This window comes from Ascaphus truei, chromosome 10, assembly GCF_040206685.1.
Source record: "Ascaphus truei isolate aAscTru1 chromosome 10, aAscTru1.hap1, whole genome shotgun sequence".
NCBI lineage: Eukaryota > Metazoa > Chordata > Amphibia > Anura > Ascaphidae > Ascaphus > Ascaphus truei.
In genome coordinates, this window is record NC_134492.1 from 8,884,479 (window position 1) to 8,894,916 (window position 10,438).

General features: G+C 46.6%; 1 long non-coding RNA gene across 1 annotated transcript in view; it reads left to right on the top strand.

Moving 5' to 3' along the window:
* Nucleotides 1-10,438, top strand: part of LOC142503482 (uncharacterized) — a 38,674-nt gene that overhangs the window by 24,312 nt on the left and 3,924 nt on the right. The window contains exon 2 of the long non-coding RNA XR_012804030.1: nucleotides 9,517-9,725. This is a non-coding gene — a long non-coding RNA (uncharacterized LOC142503482). The remainder of the gene's footprint in view (nucleotides 1-9,516; nucleotides 9,726-10,438) is intronic.

Consider the following 10,438-nt stretch of genomic DNA (forward strand, 5'->3'; position numbering starts at 1 on the left):
GCGACCAAGGAAGCGGCCACCGAGCGGAAGGGAGCAGCTGTGACCCTGGACACCGGCACGCAGGCCAGGAGGCAGAAGGGAGAAGACAACGGAGCAGAGTTGGACTGCACTGGAGAAAATTAAAGGATACTGTTGTGGACTTGAGTTATTACGGAGCCAAGGGGGGGTAGAGGGGGGAGAGATCGGAGAGCCGAGGAGGCGGATAAGCAAGGCATGAGTAGCGCGGGGGGGGGGGGAAATGGAGGAGGGGAGGGAAATGGAGGAGGGGAGGGAAATGGAGGTGAGCAGGAAGGAGAGGGAAGGATAATAGGGCGAGATTGGAAGGGGTAAGTAGTTTAAGTAGGTGGTTCAGGGCAAGTGATTAGGAGGAGAGGAGCAGTAGATAGATGGGGTGGAGGGGGGATCAAGAAGGGGAGGAGTAGAGAAGAGAAGCAGAGGGGAGTAGGTAGGTTGAGGGGAAAGGAGGGGGATGTGATATATTGGAAGGTAAGAGTACGTTAGCGTAAGAGAAGGATTTATGGAAATGATGGAGAGAGATAAGGGAAGGCAAAAAGATAAAATAAGAGAAAGATAGAGAGGAGAAGGCAAGACGCTCGCAGGAAGGTAGATAAAGTGTGAGGGAGCATAGGAAAGTGATCAAAAGGACTCAGGTAACCAGAACACACCCGACTCCAGTGCAGTCAACTAATTAGATGCAGTTCATCTCTTTAAACGGTGGCCCCATCAGCCAAGGACAGGGGTGCGTAGGACCGGGCCAATCAAAGCCCGGACGTGCCACAGAGAGAGACGCAGGAGCTAGATTAATATCTCCAAGCAGGGGTGCGAGGCTAAGGTACTACAAAAGGAGAGGAAGGTTACTGTAGGGAGGAGTACATAGGGCAAAGGAGTGATCCTAGGAAAGCATTGTTTGCTAGTTATTGTTGGAAGATTTTATAGGAGGGAGGCCGGATAGCGGGGTTCGAGCCTGCTTTTGTTCCTGCATGGACCGACAGCCGGAGCGGGAAAGGACATCAACCCCAATGGCCGGCAAAGTCCCTTGGGAGGGGATTCCAGTGAGGGAGGGGCGGGAGGGTAGGGAGTACCTGACCACCTACACTGAATACCCAAGGGCGTTGGTCTCACAGCCAGGGTACTGGTACCGAGGCTCTGAGACCACTGTTTATATGTGTTGTTTATGTCTGTCTGGATGTTCCCCCCCTCCCTTCTTGTATCTCCCCCCCATAGTGCACCAAACTACAGGAAGATGGAGAACTACAGATTCCCAGAAGCAGTTGGAGTATGTGGACCAACGAACGGCCCAGACGATCTCGCCAATGGAGCACACCTCTTCCGCAGACAAGGATGAGTAATGAACTAATAATGATTACACACAATGTCAAAGGGTTTAACAGCCCGGTTAAGCGTAGAATCGCATTTAAAGAGTATAGCCGCCTGAAAGCCGATATACTTTTTCTACAAGAAACCCACTTTTCACGCTCCAATCACCCGAAATATTTAGACAAAAATTACAGAACTTTTTATCTGGCCTCTAACAAGGCAAAGAAAAGAGGAGTGGCTATCTTAGCACACAATAAACTAGCGTTAGATATAAATAAACAATATGCGGACCCGGAAGGTCGTTATGTCATCCTTACGGGGATGATACAAAGTCAACCTCTTACATTAGCGTCAGTCTACGCCCCATGCGAGACGAGCACTACATTCTTTACACAGTTCTTTAATAAATTACACACTGTCGCGAAGGGACATATCTTCATAGCAGGCGATCTTAACCGCACACTAGACTCTGACCTGGACAGATGTACGAGACCTAACCCATCCCACAAACAGGACGTACTAACCATACATAAGGGGATGCAAGACTGTCAGCTAATTGATATCTGGCGGGAACAACATCCTAATGCACGGGAATATACCTTTTATTCCCACCCGCACAATCGTTACAGTCGGATAGATTGCCTCCTGGTATCCAATAGAGTGGTTCCGGTGGTAGGGCACACAGAGATCCATGGAATCTCGTGGTCCGACCATGCACCGGTAGAGCTGCGGTGCACATTAGACGCCTTAGACAGACCTGGAGCAAACTGGAAGCTCAACGAACTCCTCCTTAAATGCCCCGTAACTGCAAAAGAGATTGGTGAGCGAATCCAAGAATATTTTAAGGACAACAAAGGCAGTGTGTCGGCTCAATCCACGCTCTGGGAGGCCCATAAGGCTACCATGAGGGGGGTGTTGATGTCCATAGCAGGAAAAAGAAAGAGAGCAAAAGAGGCGAAAGTAAAAGAGCTACGGGAGAAATTGGCACATCTCACGGCTCAACACAAAACGCATAAAGATAAATTGGTTTGGAAAGAACTGAGCGACACTAAAATTAAACTTAACCTGGTCCTGTCCTCTCAGGCCGAGAAGGAGTTGGCGTGGTCAAAGCGCAGATTCTATGAGAAAGCCAACAAGCCAGATACCCTATTGGCCAATAAGCTCCGAAACAAGCTTCCAAATTTTCGAATAGCATCCATCAAATCTCAGGGGGGGGACCTTACCTCTGATCCTCGACAAATAGTGGAGGTGTTTAAGAATTATTACGCCACATTATACGACGGAGATAAGGTCAGCCACACACAAAAGACCGCAGCAACTTTGAATATATTCCTAAAAGAGGCAAATCTGCCTACCTTGAGCAGAGAGGATAGGGAGGCACTCCAGGGCGACTTCACCCTTGAGGAAGTAATAGAGGTAATGAAGTCCCTTAAACCCGCTAAAGCCCCTGGTCCAGACGGATTTTCAAATTTATATTATAAAAAATTTGTCAAGATTCTGGCTCCCCACTTGCTGACTCTATTTAATGAGATTCTAGCAGGAGAGCCCCTCCCGGCGCAGATGCTCCAGGCGTCTATCTCTGTGATCCACAAACCCGGTAAGGACCCGGCAGACGTAAAGAGCTACCGGCCAATATCCCTGATCAATTCCGACATTAAAATCTTCTCAAAATTGCTAGCTAACAGGGTGGGCATTGTCCTTCCGGGGCTGATTCACCCGGATCAAGTAGGCTTTATTGAGGGCAGGCAGGCGGCAGACAATACTAGACGGATTGTAGATTTGATTGATCTGGCAAAAAAGAAAAGTATTCCGTCTATGTTGTTGAGTCTGGACGCCGAAAAGGCCTTTGATAGGATTGACTGGCCCTTCCTCAGGGAGACGCTGGGGGCGTTTGGGTTCGGGGGGCGCCTCCTAGAGGCAATACTAGCCCTTTACAATGGTCCCACTGCAAAGGTGCGACACCAAGGGTTCCCCTCGGAGGTATTTAACATCCGTAGCGGGACAAGACAAGGATGCCCACTTTCACCGTTAATATTTGCCCTTTGCATGGAACCGTTAGCGGCTCATATCAGAGCAAGCCCAGATATAACAGGGATAGATATAGGGGAGCAGCAACATAAAGTAGCGTTATACGCAGACGATGTAATCTTGACACTGTCAAAACCCCTCACCTCCTTGCCCAACGTCTTTGCGATCTTGGGAACTTTCAGCTTGGTGTCGGGGTTTAAAATTAACCAGGCCAAGTCGGAAGCGCTCAACATCAATCTACCCAAGCCGGTCGAAAAACTGATAGAGCTCAACTTCAATTTTAAATGGCAACCCTCCGCTATCAAATATTTAGGGGTATATATCACAAAGGACTACAACACATTATATAAAGCAAATTTCCCCAGAATAATGAAGAAACTGAAGGAAGATCTCAGGGTTTGGGCGGGGTATGGCATATCATGGTTTGGGCGGATCAACAGTGTCAAAATGAACCTGCTGCCTAAATTGTTATATCTGTTTCAAGCCCTCCCAATACCTCTTGTTAGGACTGAGGTCCTCACGCTGCAGGCTCACATTATTCAATTTATTTGGAATAAAAAAAGCCCACGAATTGCGAAAAGCATACTGACAAAACCAGTAACAAGAGGAGGGTTAGCGGTACCTTGCTTGTTGGCATACCACAAGGCGGCACAATTATGCCAAATTGTCCAGTGGCACTCGAACCCAGCAAATAGAAGATGGGTGGCCCTAGAAACAGAATGCTGCGCGCCAGTAAAACTACATGATCTGATTTGGCTTCCAAAACAGTGCAAGAAATCAATAGGGATGCCACTCTGTGCAATTGCGAACTCGCTAGCGGTCTGGGAGTCCTCTAAATTTAAAGCCAAATTGACCACACGACAGTCGTTGATGACCCCCCTGGTGGGAAATCCGGATTTTGCTCCAGGGCTGTTAGGTGACAAATTTGTAAAATGGACGCAAGCAGGGTACTTACGATTAAAGGACCTGGAAGGAAGTAAATATATCAAGACGTTCGATATGATTAAGGATGAGAAAAAGCTACCCAACACAGAATTATTTAGATTCCTCCAGGTCAGGGCTTTTTATAATAAATTCCCGGTTCGCCCAGCACGAACTAATTTCGAACAGCTGTGTTCCAGAGAGACAGACACAAGAGGACTAACTTCTCGGATGTACAGGGAGGTAGTCTGTCCGAAGACTTCCGACGCCCCCCGACTGAAATACATGCGACAGTGGGAGACAGATTTAGGGGAGATACTAGAGGACGAGGAATGGGAGCAGATATTACAGGCAGCTACCAAAAGCTCAATCTGTGCCACGTTAAAGGAGAACGCATATAAAGTCCTAATGCGGTGGTACCATACCCCATTGAAATTATCTAAATTTATCAAGGGCTATTCCCCGCTCTGCCCAAAACAGTGTGGGGAAACTGCTGATTTAAAACATATGTTGTGGTCTTGCCCGAACGTGGTCCCGATTTGGGAATCTATTAGGGAATGGCTAGAAAGAATCCTCAATTTGGAGGTCCCCCTGGACCCGTGGCTGTTCCTCGTGGGCAGACGCCCTCAGGACGTGTCTAACGCGACACTCAAATTGGTTGCACATTTCGCAACCGCCACGAGGTGTGAGATCGCAGCAGTATGGAGACAACAGGAATTACCCACTATAGCCAAAATCAGGAACAGAATTTGGCATGTCTGCCAGATGGAACAGTTGACGAGTTGGGTCAACGACTCTGGCTCCAAATTTCTAAACGTATGGGCCCCATGGCTGGCCCAAACAGACATCCCGGGGGTGGACACCGCCACAATTTTGCATTAATATATATAAATGCGTTCTCCTTGGACAGAGCAGACCCGACGGGAGGATGACATAGCGACGGAGAACGTAGAACCACTGTGATATTCACAACACACTCTAGCGTACGCACAGAGCAAAAAGCAGTTCCTCCACTCCGATGCAGCAGCTACAGGTGCCCCCCACCCCCACCCACCCTACTGTGTCTCACCCCAGTCTAGTTTGTCCTGTCCGTCTTAGTGATGTGGTTTACGTGTGGTTCGTTACGTCTGTCTCATGTCCTGTCTACGTGTTACTGTTTGGATGACAAAATTGTGTATTCTGTAACGTATGCCAATAGGTGGTGATATTATGTACACTCTGTAATACCAAATAAAAATAAGAGTTGTAAAAAAAAAAACCGATAATATTTTCCATTTTCATTGTGTTCCTTGTTTGCAGGAGATTGACTGAAACAAGAATATGGTTTATTCGGAAACATATATTGTGGCCATATGAGAAGAATGTGTATTCCTGTTCCAGTCATTTTAAAACTATCCAGAGATCTGCCAGATTCAAGCTATCCCTGAAGGATATGTCTAGTTGTCAGTGCGAATAATGCGGTACCACTTTGTTTCCTGACCTTTCCAGCTTCCAGTCCCCACCATGTTGAAGTCCTCACCCTCTTCCCCCCCCCCCCCCCTCCCAATTCCAGTTGTGGTGTCCCATTCAAGTAACTTTTGATATTTTGATGGAGAAGGAGCGGCTCAGTGAGTAATGACACTGACTGGCACTGAGTGTGAAGCAGGGGAGCCTGGTTCAATTTCCAGAGTCAGCTCCTTGTGACCTTGGGCAAGTCACTTTATCTCCCTGTGCCTCAGGCACCAAAAAATATAGATTCTAAGCTCTATGGGGCAGGGACCTGTGCCTGCAAAATGTCTCTGTAAAGCGCTATGTAAAACTAGCCGCGCTATACAAGAACAAACTATTATTATCATATAAATTTGTAAAAAAAATTGATGGTCAGGTACATTCGGAGCATAAACATTAACCAACAACACTCTTGACCCTTCAATGGTATATCAACAAACAGGGGTGCAGACAGCTCTCCCGGGGCCCAGGACTACAATTTTCACCCACCACCCACACCCCATCCACACCCAGTGTCAGTAGCCTTGCGAGACACCCCCCCCCCCCTCCATCTCTCACATCCTTCTCTCTCTCCTTGCTTTCATCCTCTCCCTTATCCTTCTCACTCCCCTCTCCCACACCCCCACCTTTTCCCACACCTTATCCCTCCCTCACTCACCTCTCTTTCCAACCTCTATCCCTCATGCCTCCACCTTTCTCTCACATGCCTCCACCTCTCCCTCACACCCCATCTCTCTAAACCTCACGCCACCACCTCTCTCTCCCACATGCCCTCTCCTCTCTCCCACCTCTCCATCCCCTACCTCCCCCTCGTGCCTCCCCTCACCCTACACACATAATACACCCCCCTGATGCACATACAATACTCCCTCCACCCCCACACAACCAAAAAACCCTCTCCCCCATACATAATACCTCTTATCCCCCCACACACACAATACGCCCCTTCCCCCACACACATAATAACCTGCCCTCCACATAATAAACACACACCCTGTGCCGTGCCAATCAGCCCGCCCAACTTCTGATGCGTGGTCCGACCTGGCCATATGATCGGGCCTAACGGCCAGTGCTAGCCTTCCTGGGCCCTCCGCAGCTGCTGGTTCCCGATAAATTGTCCTGGCTTTCCACCCCTGTCAACAATGAAGTATCTCCCCCCAGATCTCTAATAACTCTGTAAGTCACAGTCTTGTTCACTATTATTGCTATTCCCTTCTTCTTCTTCTCTGTGTATGGTGCAGCAATTATTTCTTTAAGCCAAGGCGCTTTAAGTTTTCTTGTGTCTTCACTCAGGAGGTGCGTTTTCTGGCAAATAGTCACTTCGGCCTTGGAGTGCTTAATATGGGAAATAACTTCTCGTTTTTGCTGTTGAATTTAAGCCTCCAGGAAACCAATTTGATGTTTCTGTTTTGCAAGAGAATAGTTACCCTGGTTCTCAGGCGCGTTTTGAGTTACTCTTTCACGTTTCAACAGGCAACTTGACAACCTAACCCAACAGTACATAATGCCTGAGGCTTTACCTCTGTGTATTACAGGACACTTACATATTACATATAGTGTGATCACTGCATATACACAGACATATATCGGGTGCTGTAAGATTTGTTTATGAGAACATATGAGTAGTTATGGAAAATCTTTAATATACAAACAACTAGAAACTCATTGAGGTTTTAGTAGTCTAACGGGTCCATATATGGGCAGCAAAGTTTAATCTCTTCTGCGGTGTTCATCAACATTAGATAAGAGGCGAAGTAACAGAGAATAATGTGCCAAGAGGGATTCATGTTGATGACAATGAATGTATCTAAATAGCTGTGATACATTGAAAAACAAAACCTTCAGGACCAGATCACAGATGACTATGTAAAGAAGAGAACTGGAAAGTGTCCACGTGATTGCTACATATTAGCGGTGTCTTGCTAAATGTCAGCTGCCCAGTTCCTATGAGAAAGAATAAACACAGGAATCACTCTACGGATGATATCTTCAAATAGTTTGAATGCAAAATAATTGGTTATCTTTGTAATGGGCCTTAGGCAATATTTATATTCATAAAGTGTTTTGATCGTGTTTGTCCTCGTCTAGTGTGATAAATTAAATACTGCCAGCAGGGCCGCCAACAAAGATTTAGGACAAATTAAAAGGAGCAGCCCCACCCCCAACCCCTGCCCACCCCCACTTACCTTTCCAGTGCGCTGGCGATCCCTGAGGGGGGGGGATATAGGTCTGTGGGAAGGGTTTGGGGGGAGTGAAGGAGATAAGAGCCTCAAGGGGGTAGCTATGGATCTGGGGGAGGGGAGAAAGGGGAGAGAGGAGGAGGGGTAAGAGAGGGGGAGGGATGAGGGGGAGGGAAGAGAGAAAGGGGGAGGGGAGAGAGAGGGGAGGGGATAGAGAGAGGGGGGAAGGAGATAGAAGAAGGTGGAGGGGAGAGGAGAGAGAGGGATTGGGGGAAGAAGTGTACATTACTCCTAAGTATTTAAAGTGGGTAAAATACCCCTTAGAGATTTATAATGACTTGGACAAAGTAACTTTTAATACATATACCATTTAAAAAAATGAGAGAGGACCTCCAAAGAGTTTCACAATAGAGGATGCAATAAGTAATGGAATGTATCTGTGATGTGTTAACCTAACTAAGTGATACAAAGTTATACATTTATAAAGAGACAGAATTAAGTGAATAATAAAGGAAAACGTAACAATAAAAAGCACGAGATCTGAGGATAAGCAAACCACAATGTTTATTGGTCCTAGTAGTGTGACCTAGGACTTATTGGTAATTTAAAATTTAAGTAAAATGATAAGGTGTGTGTGTGTGTGTGTGTGTGTGTGTGTGTGTGTGTGTGTGTGTGTGTGTGTGTGTGTGTGTGTGTGTGTGTGTGTGTGTGTGTGTGTGTGTGTGTATTTGCAGAACAAAAGACTCCTGATTTAAGGCTTGTTTGAGAATGCTGATTGAAAATTCAAAATGCATTAAATCACAGGTTGGCTTCTTCAGAGGTGCCGTCACCCTGAAAGAGACCCTATCCGCTTAAATAGATACGTACAGAGAAAGGATTTAATGCCTCCTGTACAATCTATATAAACAAGATTGCACAGATCTCGTCTAATAAGATGAAAATGTACAACATCCACATTATACCAGGAATATTCATCTACACATAATAACAGTGCTTGCTTGTCGAACTACAGTTATAACTGTGTAATCCCTAGAGAAGTGGAGGTAGCATCCATTTTTTCTAACTCAGTAGAGCGAGGAAGCCCATGTTCTGTTCAGCTTTTATTTAATCTTACCCGGCCCCAGTAACTCATAGCCCACAGTACATATTATTACTTTGTGCTTGAAGTGCTTCCAAGGTTACAGTCAACAAAATAGATATCCCTTGGAGGTGTGCTGACAGTAGAGGGTGGTACAGTGCTAGCCATCAGCTGAGTTAGCTCACACTGCTAGAGCTGCAGTCTAGAAAAGTAGTGGTGGTAGGTTCTAGTCCTGTTGGGTCTGACACCATTCCAGTCATTAGTTTGGTGCCTTAGGATTATCAACTCTATGTAATTGGTATGGAAATACTTTCAGGAAGTGTGGGATGGGATTCATTTAAATATAGTTTGCATATCTCCCAGTCAGGTAACTCAGGTGTGCTCCTTTTTCAGCACACGTATGTCTCACTAATTTGTTTGAGGGGTTATATATATACAACTGTCAACACATTACATTTGAAATCTCTCTCTTACCCCACCCTTTCTTCTCCCCCTCCCTCCCAGCGTCTCTGAGAGTCCTGCTGAGCTGACAATGTCTGGTGGTGTTTACTGTGTTCGAGATGGCTGCTCCGTCACCCTCATTCAGAGCTGTAACCAGATCTGAATGTTTAAATCCTGACTCTAAACAGTTAAAGAGTCTTTTGGCTAGTACATTACCAGCTTTATTTTGCTTTTATGATGTTCCTCATTGTCTTTTCTGTTTACTCCGATAGGTAAATATTTCATTTTCCTTTGACCACTATGAGCTCTTTTAGGAGAGCGTATGAGGGGGAAGAGAGTATGAGGGGGAGAGCAGAAGGCAGAGGCTGTGTGAGGGCTGGGGACGGAGCAAGTCAGAGCTGTGACAGTGTATTACAGTGTGTGAGTGTGTGTGACAGTGTGTGAGTGTGTGAGAGTCTGTGTGACAGAGAGCATGAGGGATGGGGACGGAGCTAGTGAGAGCTGTGTGTGTGTGACAGTTTGTGTGTGTGTGTGTGACAGTGTGTATGCGAGTGTTTGTGTGTGTGTGAGTCTGTGTGACAGAGAGTATGAGAGGTGGGGGCGGAGCTAGTCGGAGCTGTGACAGTGTATTACAATTTGTGAGTGTGTGTGACAGTCTGTGTGACAGTGTGTGAGAGTGTGTGACAGTCTGTGTGAGTGTGTGTGACAGAGAGTATGAGTGATGGGGATGGAGCTAGTTGGAGCTGTGAGTGTGAGTGACAGTTTGTGTGAATGTGTGTATGACAGTGTGTATGTGAGAGTGTGTGTGTGACAGTCTGTGTGAGTGTGTGGAGAGAGTAGGAGAGGTTAGAGCAGAAGGCAGAGGCTGTGTGAGGGCTGGGGACGGAGCTAGTCGGAGCCGTGACAGTGTATTACAGTGTGTGTGACTGTGTGTGTGACTGTGTGTGTGACTGTGTGTGACAGTGTATTACAGTGTATGTGACTG